This window comes from Lissotriton vulgaris, chromosome 2_1 (genome assembly GCF_964263255.1).
Source record: "Lissotriton vulgaris chromosome 2_1, aLisVul1.2, whole genome shotgun sequence".
NCBI classification, from domain to species: Eukaryota; Metazoa; Chordata; class Amphibia; order Caudata; family Salamandridae; genus Lissotriton; species Lissotriton vulgaris.
Window position 1 is genome coordinate 1,572,415,500 of NC_141687.1, and position 13,001 is coordinate 1,572,428,500.

Consider the following 13,001-nt stretch of genomic DNA (forward strand, 5'->3'; position numbering starts at 1 on the left):
ATTAGCATGAAATCAGTTGCTACTCAGTAATGACATTTAGGATCACATTTATATAGGAAAGGCTTTTTATGTTTGCTTATAATTTGCCATTATTTGACTAATCTTCACAAGATTTTCCCCCAAAAAAGTCTCATCCACCTCAGCTCCTTCCAGGAAAGATTCAAAATGTGAAAGTACACCAAACGTGGCAGAAAGCTAGATCTCAGCACTGGATGTTTAAGATGTGGGTCCCAGTACCAGAGAAAGGAATTGCCTTCATACTTATAATGAGTGACTGTATTCAGTCTTGATCCACAAACAAACCAAGTAAAACTGTTTTTAATGCATCCAAAATTCATAGCTTTAGTTGTAATGCAATTCATGAGCAGTTTAATATTTTTGTTGTTATTTGTAAAGGAATTCCAAAGTCTTTGTAAACCATGTCAAATCCAAAACGTTTTCATAGTCCGCCTATGCGGAAAAGCCAGAAAGCAGGATGCTGAGTTTGCAATGTTAAACTAGATGCTTTTATGTGATTCTTAGGAACAGGGTATATATCTTGCACAGCATAGAGGCTAATTGGGATATTATTCCGCCCTTCCCTTGTATTCTTGTTGCCAAGGTCCCTTTCTAAGCAGTAAGGAACCTGATGTAGCAGTTGCAAATGAAAGTCAACTGATCAGCACTGTGAGACTAATGTTGGGCAGACTTGCACTCTAGAAATGGGACTCTTGAGTGAGAAGAGGAGGAAGGAAGACAATGTTTGTGTTCTCAGCCATGCAGCACACACATTTTTGGGCGCTCCTCATGACCAGCATATGAGAATATATGGGTGAGTAACTTTATAAATTATCTACTTGCCCAAGAGATGGGATGCTTCAGAAATATACTTACATACGGGGACAGACAGTAAATCTCACCCATATTATGAATAACAGTGGCTAAGTAAGAAAGATGAAAAGTTTGTCCAATGTAATGGAGTTTTGAAACTTAATTGTATATTAATGTATTTGTTGGTGATGTTTGATGCTGTACTTGGCAATTCTAGTCATTTCATTTATTATTGCAGAGACCCCTGACGAAGGGCACCAGAGGCCCGAAATGCATTGGGTATTAAAATAAACTACACTGTCCTTGACAAAATTGCTTTACTCGTGTTCTGTGCAAGAGGTTCGGATGGCCCAGCCTTAACATGTGAAATCTTGAAAATTGGCAAATCCACTTCGTGTTTGGAGAGAAAATGTTTGAAAAATTGAACAAAGTGTGCATAAACTGGATTACACCGAAATATATGGATTTACTTTGTTTAGTTGGACAACTGCCTACACTAGGTAACTCCAGTTGTGCATTTGGCAGGGGCGATAAAATGCCCCTATTTTGAGAATGTTATTTACCCAGGTGCCGGGAGGGCATGGCACCAAGCCAAATGGCACACCAATAGTGGACGTACTTGTATAAGTTCGTAAAGCGATTGTAAGAAAATGGTGTGCATTCCTACTCCTGAGAATTCTTTAAGAAATATACTTGCCATGTTACAAAATCCAGTTGTCCCTTTGATGAAATTCATTATGTTGAAAAATTATGGAAACAGCCTTATTATATCAGAATACTGATAATAGCCTCTGCTATTATGCTAGGACTCATATTATATCTGAGCTTGGATTCTAGCAAGACTTTAATTTTGCCATCTTTCCAGAAATGTACATGCAGGTGTTGGAAGTAGGCAGGAACTAATATTTATTGGGTTGGGATGCACTGTGAATCTGTCACACTCACATATTTACATGTTTAAGGGTATTCATCCACTCCTCTCTAGTCTTTTCCTGTACTAGAAATGATCCGAAATTAACTTCTCACAAGGAAAAAGATTGTGACGCCCTCCGTTTGGATGAGTAAGTCTACTAAAGCGAAATACATTAGTAGGTGCTATAAATATGGTTTTTAATATAATTACTCCTGCAGATATCTATGTCTGATTTTTCTACAGTGCATCTATTTCCCCTGTATACAGGGACCGGAAAAGTCATACACCTCCCCCTAAATTATGGGTACTAGCAAACATTTTCCCAGAGGCAAAAAGGTAATTTCTAGTGTGACCGAGGACCACAACAATGCCAGCATGGTGGTGGTCGTTGGGCTTGAGAAGTGTAAAGTGGGCATAGGGGAAGCAACACATGTATATCTGGTATTTGAATTGCACCTGGGAGCAATCCCAGCTTCCACACTGGACCAAACGGTGTGATCCTGGGCAATTGTTTTATTTCACTTTGCCTATTGGCATTGTTGTCAGGGTGGGGGAGGAAGGAGACATGAATGTTTCTATATTGGTGCGCAAAAACTGTCAGTTTAAAGAAAGAAATTGCACTTTTAAAATGTGATGTACTGAGGTGAAATGCTTCTGCAAGTTAATGAAATACACTTTTCTGAATTTTGAAGGGACTTCCTCATATTTTTACACGTTTGTTTCAAAATATCTTTAAAAATGAAAGTGTTCTTAAAGTTAAGAGGTGCGGGACAGCGTCTGTACTTCTTATTTTTGTAACTTTTTTTAACTTTTTCAGTTTCACTGTAAATAAATGCTTGCATTTATTTAATGTATTTATGAGTATTGGAGCTTTGAAAAGTAAACAGCAGCCTAGTGCTGCTGTTTAACCAGGGCCCGGATGTAAAAGTCAGGCGGACCGCATACAGCTCCTGGACTTTACTTTGAGTTTCACTGCTGTTAATGATAGTGTCGAACAAAGCAGCTTCAATTTTTTTTAGTGTTGCTCGATATGAATTTGCCTTGAAAAAAGTAAAAGACCAGAGGTTTGGCAAAACAGGAACAGTCGGCTTAATTAAACACTGTGGCCAGGACTACAGCTTGCAGAAACGAATCTAAGGACTGTCTCAGAGCACAATCAATCCAAGCGATTGTTCTACAGTTTTGGGAGCAATAAATGTACATCCGGTGATCCTTGTTTGGTAAAAGAATGCGGGTATTGTCTGTGGAGTCATAAATAAGAGGTACCTGGTAACAAATGCTGGTGGACCTTGTTTGGGCACAATGTTGGTCATTGGGTAGTGTGCCCAGATGTCTGGCATGAGGGGCGCGTGATCAATGCATGTACTGTGTGTGTTGTGTCCTGATTGTCTGCGTGTTCCTAACTCTATGTGGCATCTGACTTTATGATGTTTGGGAATGCTTGCACCCCTCTGACCATGTGTGCATTAGTATGGCTAATTTCCATGGACCATTGTGGTGTCACTGTGCTTATCTGGGGGATGGACCTGATGGACCTGAGTTTCCTGTTCAAAACCTTTATGCCAGCTATGTGCCACCCAATCTATGAACTGTCAATCAGTTACCACTGTCCTGGGTTAGAAAGTGTGCCTGATCACAAAATGGGGTTCATGGAGAGTTGATGATGGGTGAATTTGACAATAGCAATGCAATTTCATCTGTGTATGCGAATGGACCATCATAAGCAATCAATCAATCAATCAATCATGGGCATTTGTATAGCGCGCTACTCACCCGGGAGGGTCTCAAGGCGCTGGGGGGGGAGGGTTCCGTTACTGCTCGAAGAGCCAAGTCTTGAGGAGCTTCCTGAAGGAGAGATGATCCTGGGTCAGCCGGAGGTGGATCGGGAGGGAGTTCCATGTCTTGGCTGCCAGGTAGGAGAAGGATCTTCCCCCGGCGGTGGCTTTGCGGATGCGTGGTACGGCCGCGAGGGCGAGGCTGGACGATCATAGCTGGCGGGTGGGCGCGTAGAAGGTCAGGCGGTTTTTGAGGTACTTGGGGCCCAGGTCGTGGAGGGCCTTGTGTGCATGGGTGAGGAGTCTGAATGTGATCCTCTTTCTGACGGGGAGCCAATGCAGTTCTCTCAGGTGGCCGGAGATGTGGCTATGTCCAGGACGAGTCGTGCGGAGGCATTCTGGATGCGCTGGAGTAAGCATGAGCGAATTTTGCGGATCTCGCGTTCGCGAATTTTGCAGATTTGCGGATTCGCAATCCGCAAAATCCGCGAATTCCCGCGAATTTGCGGATTTTTTTTTTTTGTGTGTTCGCCTGTGTTTCTGCCAGTTCGCGAGGGTTTTGTACACTTTCGCAAATTGCGAACTTACCTGTCGGGTCGCAAGTTTCGCGAACTTGTTGTTTCTACGTGTCCAGCCTGTTTGGGACACTCTTCTTCATCACTGCCACTCTCTGTCACCACTGCCACTCTCTGACTACTCATGCCACCCTCTGGCCCACCCATGCCACCCTCTGTTTCATCACCACACCCTCTGGTTGTCCAGTGTACATTATTTTCGGCAAAGCAAAGCACACCTTCCCTGCCTCAAGTGACCTGAATTAATTTGGGGCTGATTAATGTGTCACAGAATATTTTTTTAGCTGGCACCTGCTTCCTTAGTGCGCCCTGATTAGTGATCTTTTGCACTTGCTAAGTGCTTTCATTGTTGCAAAATTAGTTACAACACCTGCCCTGCCCCAACTGACAATAATGAATTAGGGGCTGATTAATGGATTTTAACTTCCAGCCTGGCTCCTGCTTGTCTCCCTTAGCTGTAATTCAGGACCTTTGTGGCATATGTGTAACTATTCTGAGGTTCAGAGCAGGGTCACATAATAGTTTCAACTGGCAACTGAACTCTGGAGGGGCCCCTCAGGAAGCACTACAGGAAATGGCTACTAATGATGAGCCTGAACTTTTGAACCTGGTAAGTAGTTACTTTCAGTTTTGCTAAGATCGTATTTCTGCAATTTTGCACTTATTCGCGGGGCGCGAACTCACGCGAACTCACGCGAACAGTGCGAGCAGTGCGAGCAAAATCCGCTGCTCGCGGATTTGCGGATTTTGCGGGAGATTCGCAAATCTCGCGGATTGCGGATTTCCCGAAAATCCGCAAAATCCGCGAGCGGAACGGATTTTCCGCCCATGCCTACGCTGGAGTCTTTTCTGAAGTTTGGCTGTGGTTCCAGGGTAGAGGGTGTTTCCGTAGTCCAGCCGGCTGGTGACGTGTGCCTTAGCACCGTTTTTATCAATAACAGCATTTCCCCCTTGTAGTTGACTTTTCAACTACATTGTCTAACCCATACTTCAGAACAGTCGCATTATTGGGGACATTCTGTTTTTAAGTTTTGACTACTGCTACTACGTTCCTAGTTATTTGCATGCCACCTAATTTGAGGACAGCATTTTTACAGCAAGAAGCACCCAATTGAAAGAAACCACACAAGATCATTAAAATATGAGAATGGGCAACAGTGATGTGCACAGTCCGGTCAGCAACCGGGGGAGCCAGGCAAACCAGTTTAGACATAATCTCACTATAGTGGTTCTAGGGGGAGGAATTCTTACCATCCACAGTACCACTCCATGTATTCTATACTTACAAAAGGTAAACGGATGGTGTATCCGAACAACTCACTTGAGAAACAAAGGGAGGGAAAAATGGACAGACGCACACATGTGTTGAGACAAGAACCCTCACTCACCCTAGGGTGACATGCTTCATCAATGGGTTCCTTCTTACACACTGGGCCTACCAGATACCCAGTGGGGTCTACATCTCTCCGGTAGGAGAGGAGCGCAAGGTGTTTTTTATTATCCAATGTAGGGCGGAGTGAAAGTGCTGGTTGCAAAAAATAATAAAGTTAAATGTGAGTTTAAAACTATCTCCTGGTAGGCAAGATTAATCTTTTATTAGTGTCACCCGTGGATAGATTAAAAATGCTCAGTGAAGATATGGATATTCCCTATTAGGATTAGGTCAACATGTTTCCGCCTTAAATAGACCGGAAAGGTTCTTGCCATTCCTCAGGACCGTTCACTATGTCACTCTGCTTAGTTAATGCAAAAATAATATTATTAAGAGTAGGTTACCATACTTTCACTAGTATAGGATTAATCTGTGTTGCCAGCTTGTAGGCAGGTCCACATTCTGTAAAGATAAAGAACACACATCAAAAACACAGTATGCATATCATAAGGTCCCAATATTTACAAAACACCAGTGTCCCTCACCAGCACTGCAAAAGTGTGTGAATAAAATCAATTTAATGTATATAGTCTAACCAATTAGAGACTATAAGTCAGCATCCACATTCGTAAGTCCTTTTGTAGCAGGTATCAGGACTCTAAAGGTATAAAATATTGTCAGACAAAACCACAGATTCCTAGTCCTCTCCACCTTTAAAAATGCATCACACTATACTCAAGAAGTGGGCAAAGTGTTGCACTGTAAATTAAATGTATTTAACCATAATGATTCAACTTCTCGAGAGAGCTGTACATTGTGAACTAGAGTTACATAGCATGACAGGGCATTGTTAATGCTGCCACATAGCCCATCAAGTACATGTATTCCACCATTAAGTGAGCCTGTTATCACACTTTCAATCTTGGTTGATTAACTACATCACAGCAATAGAACAAACAAGCATTGGCATAGCCAATAGGTCTCGCTTTTGGGACCTTATAAATATTTAGTTATGCAGCACAATATCCCTGGTGAAACAACATCAACTGTTGCATGGCTAAACACTTATAAGTTCCCAGAGGCAAAACCTATTGGCTATGCCAATGCTTGTTGATTTTGTGCCTTCTACCGGAGGTTACTAGCTGAGATGACTCCATGTCACGAAGGACGCATGCTTCAGTGCTGGTCTTTTCTTTTACAAATCATTATTTTCAGGTGCGTTTGTTGAACAGCATCAATTAGAGTGAACCAGGACTTCAACTCACTCCCAGAATCCATTACGTTTTAAGCTAAAACCCAGACTTTGTGCAAATCATCCTTGGTGACAAATAGTCATTCAGCAACCTTGCCCCTGATGTTTTGTTTTCTATCCCCCCTCTTCGCGCCAAAATACATTTATTCAGGGTACTAAATAATTCAAACAACCAATTAACACATGTCATTACTACGAAGAGCAGCTTTGTAAGCCTCTCTCAGGCAAACAGAACAGGAACAACATCTACATAGCAGCAGGCTTTCCGCCCACAAGAAGCACTTTGGCACCTTGACAGGTATATGAAGGCCTGCGTAAATGCAGTTTCAATACAATGCAATAGACTAATTCTGCTGATGCAGCTGCAGGGCAGACTTCCAAAAACATAAAAAAAGTATGACACATGCTGCAGTGCAAACCTACCTAACTCAGCAAACTTACAACAAAGGCAAAAAGCAGGGCAAACTTCCATGGCACCCATTAAACAGCTACAGAACAGAGGGGTACCATGAAAGCATCCCTTGTCATTGAGTGTCCAAGAGTTCTCAAATTGGATGCCTTCAAAGTGGGTAAACGAAATGACAAGGTCATGAGGAAAGAAACGTAATGTTGTCGTGCAAAGGACTGTTGATGCAATTCAACATAAAGGGAGGTTGATTTGCAGCTGCACAATGTTCTTAACACTGGTAAGGTCAATCCAAGTGCTCCTTAACCTTCAGGTCCAGCGCTCTTCCCTTCCAGGTGCTAGGGAGCAGTCAGGGCCCAGGGGTAGCGCCCCTTCTCTCTTCAGGGGATAGGTGTAGCACTTGATTGGCGCAAGGTCCCAGCAGCCTCCGGGACCTAGGATCCTGGTGAATAGCAGGATTCAGCAAGATTGTCCCTGAGGAAGGGACATCATGGTCCCGAAATGCATCGGGCACTTCAAAAAATATTGTTTTGTTATGTATTGCTATGATGAGAAAACTGTATAACATTCAATAACGTTGTGAAATCTTCATTTGTGAATGTATATCTTTTGATTGAACCAGAGATACATGGCTATCATGAAATAGGTTAACTATTTGCTTTCAACTTATGAAGATACATAAAAGAGTATTCATAAGTGTATTCATTTTCTTGCGTGATATCATTGGATTTGTATCATTGCATTTGCATTGTTTATTGAATGACTGTTGAATAGTTAAACAAAGAGTCCACACGGAATATATCAGCACAGTGCGCAGCGTGCTCTGCCAACCTTGGCAGTTTCTCTACTGTTTATTTAAGACATGTGACAATATTCTTTGCTGTACATTTGGGTAAACACATACTTGGTATTAGCTACACATTTGTAGAGTTGTATCTACGTTCGTTTATAAAAGTGACATATATTTAGATTAACATGCAGCTTTACTTATTAGATTTAAAATTACTGATTGATTTTAGACTTTGCAAGGTTATCCTTGTTTGTGACTTTTATTTCCTATTTTATAATCGTATAAATCTTGTAAATATTGAGTGTGTTATTCGTAAAGTATATTATGCATGATTTGTTGATTATCCAACAGTAGAGCGGATATGAATGTGTGTTTCATTATCTGCTGTTCTAACACTGGATATTTGAAATTAAAGAAGTCACTGAACATGTTTACATGCTCATTTGTTCAGTTCAAATTAACCAGCAAATTACGACAGACAGCCAACGCCAAGTATTTAGACAACACAAAAATACAACTGTGATGGGACCTTTTTCAGGGGTCATTAAGTAATGGGTGATTGTTTCGTTCAGACTGTGGCAATCAGAGCCTTTTATCCCGTTGTCTTTGGTGCTCAGTTTTGGGCTCCATACGAAGGTTAAGCCAAAAGACTAGGGGCTTGACTTAAGTGGGTTGTTCAGGACCAAACTGGTCGTAGTGGGCATAAGGCATTTGCCAGGAAAGCTAGAAGGGTGGGGTGGTTTTGGAGCGATGGGGGCCAGTTTTGGATCAATGGGAGCCAAATTTGCAGTGATACTGCAATACCGGCCCCCAGTAACAAAAGCAGTCGTGCTGGGGACCGGGTTTGTTAAGTAGGAGTGCTTCACTCTTGCATCCCCCCAGGGGTGGAAGCCGCTCCCACAAAATTGCCCGGGCTTCTTTGGGTTTCCAGTCGAGCCTTGGTGGTGTTTGGGTTGTGAAACCACCAAATCAAATGCATTTTTCGTTTGGTTGTTTGGTCTGGGGGCCCTGAGTCGGGTCTCCTAAGATTGTGTCAGTTTTTCTCATCCTGCTCCAAGAATAAAATACAAAACAGTGACCTTAATGTAAAGCAGGTGAGAGAGAGAGACAGAGATATCCATCTGTTGATTAAATTCCAAAATGCGAAAACCAGATAATCGAAAATCAATACCACCTTCCCTGCTTTTCCAAAGTGTATGATCCTCTGCAAACATTTTATTTCCCAGAGCCTCCTTTTTCTTTATTTTCACATATAAGAGTACCTTTAAATAATTAATTTCAGGATGTGTACTTTAAAAGCTCCTTTTGAGTTTGAATTAATAGACTATAATCTTTTTCCATCTTCAATAACAATCTCTGCCATGTTTAGGGTTTACATGAGTGCGGAGTTGCCTCTTGGGCCACTAATGGCATTGTCGTTAGGGAGAAAGCAATTACAGTTTTTTTTACACAATATGCATGCCAAATGTTTTCACGGCTTGATATGTGTGCGTTCTCCTATAGACATCAAGACCCTCAACCGAATTTGCTGTTGCATCCACCTCTATATGCAACTTGGGCTTAGTACATGGAGCTGTCAGTCACTTGATAACATTCTTTATAAAAATTGACAACTGGACATATGGAGCCCTGTCTACATACACAGTTCTGAAGCTCTGCCATCAAGGCTTCTCGCAACAGACAGGAAGAAGAGAGAGTGCAGGGAAAATACATTTAAAACGTGATCCCAGGGCAAGGAGTCCTGGCAATTGTATTGAACATGACCATAGTCATGAGGTCCCTGGGAGAATTACCAGGCCAGGTGGAACAGGTAGGTGGTCAAGCTTCAGAAGAGGGGTGTGGGGGCTGACACACCCCAAATGCATTCTTGACTTGGTGGTTGGGTCTGCGGGCCCTGGGTCATGCTTGTTATGTCTGTGCTTATTGAAGTGTTCATTAAAGGGGTGCTAATGTGCTACGTTCTGGAATTAACAAATAATGGCAGTAGTAGGCTAAGAAAACAGTACAGGTCTCAGGTTTCCTCACATACTACTGGCAATCAGACACCCAAAAGGTGTTAGGACTTATGCTTACAGAGTCTAACCACTTGCAATAGATTGGGATAGCATTTCAACCCATCATGTTTCACCCACTGTGCTACTATAAACAGAGGCCCACCCAATGCAAATCTCTTCTGACCCTGTTCATCATGGAAACAGTCCTCCCTGAACCTTGGTCATCTCATCTTTCCACCCTGCAGCTCTGCTTTTTACATTTGGGACATTTTAGATTCACAGCTGAAAATCTCTCTGGCTAGGATACACCCTGTCAAGGTCACTCCATTAGCACTTTATATTGAGATTACGTAATGAAATTGCGTTTTCCAAGGCCTACTCATGTTGTTGCCACATTCTGTAGAAAAAAGATACCGGTCATATGTTTATGTTTTGCTATTCTGAGACAGTCAAGATCTGGTGTATGAAAAAGAACTGATGTAAAGTTCTCAGGATTTTTTTGTTACATGTCAATTTTCCCTCTGCCTGCTCTCATAATCATTTCGAAACAATTTACACAGCTCTTAAATACATTTTATTTGATATATTTATGCGTTTGCTGTTGAAGGATTATATCTCTAAATAGAAAAGTACCAGATTTTACCAGATTTTATTGCTTTTTGCAGTACTTTTTAGAGCCTGGACTTTAACGCACAGGACAGGACGGTAAAAAAAAACAGCCAGGTGCAAACCCTACTTACTCAGGAAGAGGATGTGAGGTTAAAGGCTTAACACTCAATAAATCCTCTCCTAGATATTAAAGAATAAACATCCAGTCATTGATTTGCCTTAAAAGAGAAACTACTTTACTGGTTGCACACAACATAATGCTACTATACTTAGATATCAGAGGACAACTGTCATTGCTATGTACTTAAGTAACGTTTTATAATGGATACCCGTCTTCCTGTCCTGCTTCAATGTGACAATTATCAATGGTACCTTTAAGGAAAAGTAAAACACTCCATGGGAGTCAGTCTCCTGTGGTTCTGGAATGGCTAGTGTTCATGTGGAAGGCCCTTATGGCCTATGCCAATTGTGGCCAACGCTCCCTCTCTTGCTGAACGGCTTTCTCCCACCCCTCAGTTTCTTTGCACAGTACCTTTTGTGCATTATTTCTATTTCTTTTACTGAAAAATAGGCTTTCAGCCTCCATTGGTAGGAGAGAGACAACACCACTCTGGTTAGGGTGCACTCAGCAAGGGTAACCGAGGGGGGTTGGAAGTGTCCTAATGTGGGACGGCCAATGTGCCTGCAGTCCTCGACTTGTGCTTCTGTACACACTGGTCCAAAAAAAGAAGGGCATGTACCAGTTGAAGAGGAGGTGGCGCCAGAGGTGCATTGTTCATGATGCAGTGGATCTTGCCACTTGAGTTCTCCCTGAGGCGCAATCATGATCCCCACCATCTAAACAATCTAATGAGCTCCGTTTCACAGTGATGAGTTCTTCAGGCTGGTTGAAATTCTTTCCATTGGAGTAGCACTCCCTCTAATACTTTTTTTTCTTTAATAGTAAATTGCAGGATGGGGTTAGAGCTTTCAGCGCCCTGATGTTTCTTGGCGCTGATTTAATTCAGCGGAATGCACACAGTATCCATTTCCCAGGAACTCTAATTCCAGAATTCCTTTTCACGTTCAAGCCACTGCCAACCCAGACCCTGTGCAGAGCAGTGCCGGCTCTACCCTGCATTGCAGCAGACACCTTCGGTTCTTCTTGGCTCAGCATCTTTACAGCCCCTCTCCACAGCAGTGTCTTCCTCATGCAAGATCACCTCCAATTTCCATCCTGAGCAACTGGGATTCTCTCTCCTTCAAATCAGGATCGATGCAGTCTATCCTGGCAGGGTTGTAGAAATCTGCATGTTTCTGATCCCTACCTGGTAAGGAAGGTTAGCTGTATTTACCCATATACCTAGAGTATAGTGAGTTTCTCGGCAGCCACTGGTTTGGAGGCACACGATTTTAGAGGAGATATCTTGACGTGCATTTGCTCTAAACGTGCTGTCCCATCTTTATATCAATGTTGCAGACAGCATTTGTGTATTCTAATAGTAATTTCAGGGGGATGTTTAAGGCAGTTCATACCTTTTACTTATTCTACTATAGCCTTTCTAGCCAGTAGCTAGAAGGAAGGTGGGGTGGAACTGGGAGTCTTCTGTCAGCGTGACCCGAAAGAAGGTCAGAAAAAGAAAGACAGGCTGCCCTTACTTAACTACCTGTTAACTTATGGAGGGTAGCCCTACCAATGCTCAAAACACCGTTTTGTCAACAGTACAAAAACAAAAAAGCTATAAAAATCAACATGGTGGGTGGCATAAGTTGTGGCGTGCGTTGTATGCGTTGGAATCCATAACTGGCGGATTTCAGTAGTTTTACACATTTGAGGCAGAGCCATGCCTCAGTAACTGTGTATTATTAGCATGAAATCAGTTGCTACTCAGTAATGACATTTAGGATCACATTTCCATAGGAAATGCTTTTTATGTTTGCTTATCATTTGCCATTATTTGACTAATCTTCACAAGATTTTCCCCCAAAAAAGTCTCATCCACCTCAGCTCCTTCCAGGAAAGATTCAAAATGTGAAAGTACACCAAACGTGGCAGAAAGCTAGATCTCAGCACTGGATGTTTAAGATGTGGGTCCCAGTACCAGAGAAAGGAATTGCCTTCATACTTATAATGAGTGACTGTATTCAGTCTTGATCCACAAACAAACCAAGTAAAACTGTTTTTAATGCATCCAAAATTCATAGCTTTAGTTGTAATGCAATTCATGAGCAGTTTAATATTTTTGTTGCTATTTGTAAAGGAATTCCAAAGTCTTTGTAAACCATGTCAAATCCAAAAAGTTTTCATAGTCCGCCTATGCGGAAAAGCCAGAAAGCAGTATGCTGAATTTGCAATGTTAAACTAGATGCTTTTATGTGATTCTTAGGAACAGGGTATAGACCAAGTCATATATCTTGCACAGCATAGAGGCTAATTAAGATATTATTCCGCCCTTCCCTTATATTCTTGTTGCCAAGGTCCCTTTCTAAGCAGTACGGAACCTGATGTAGAAGTTGCAAATGAAA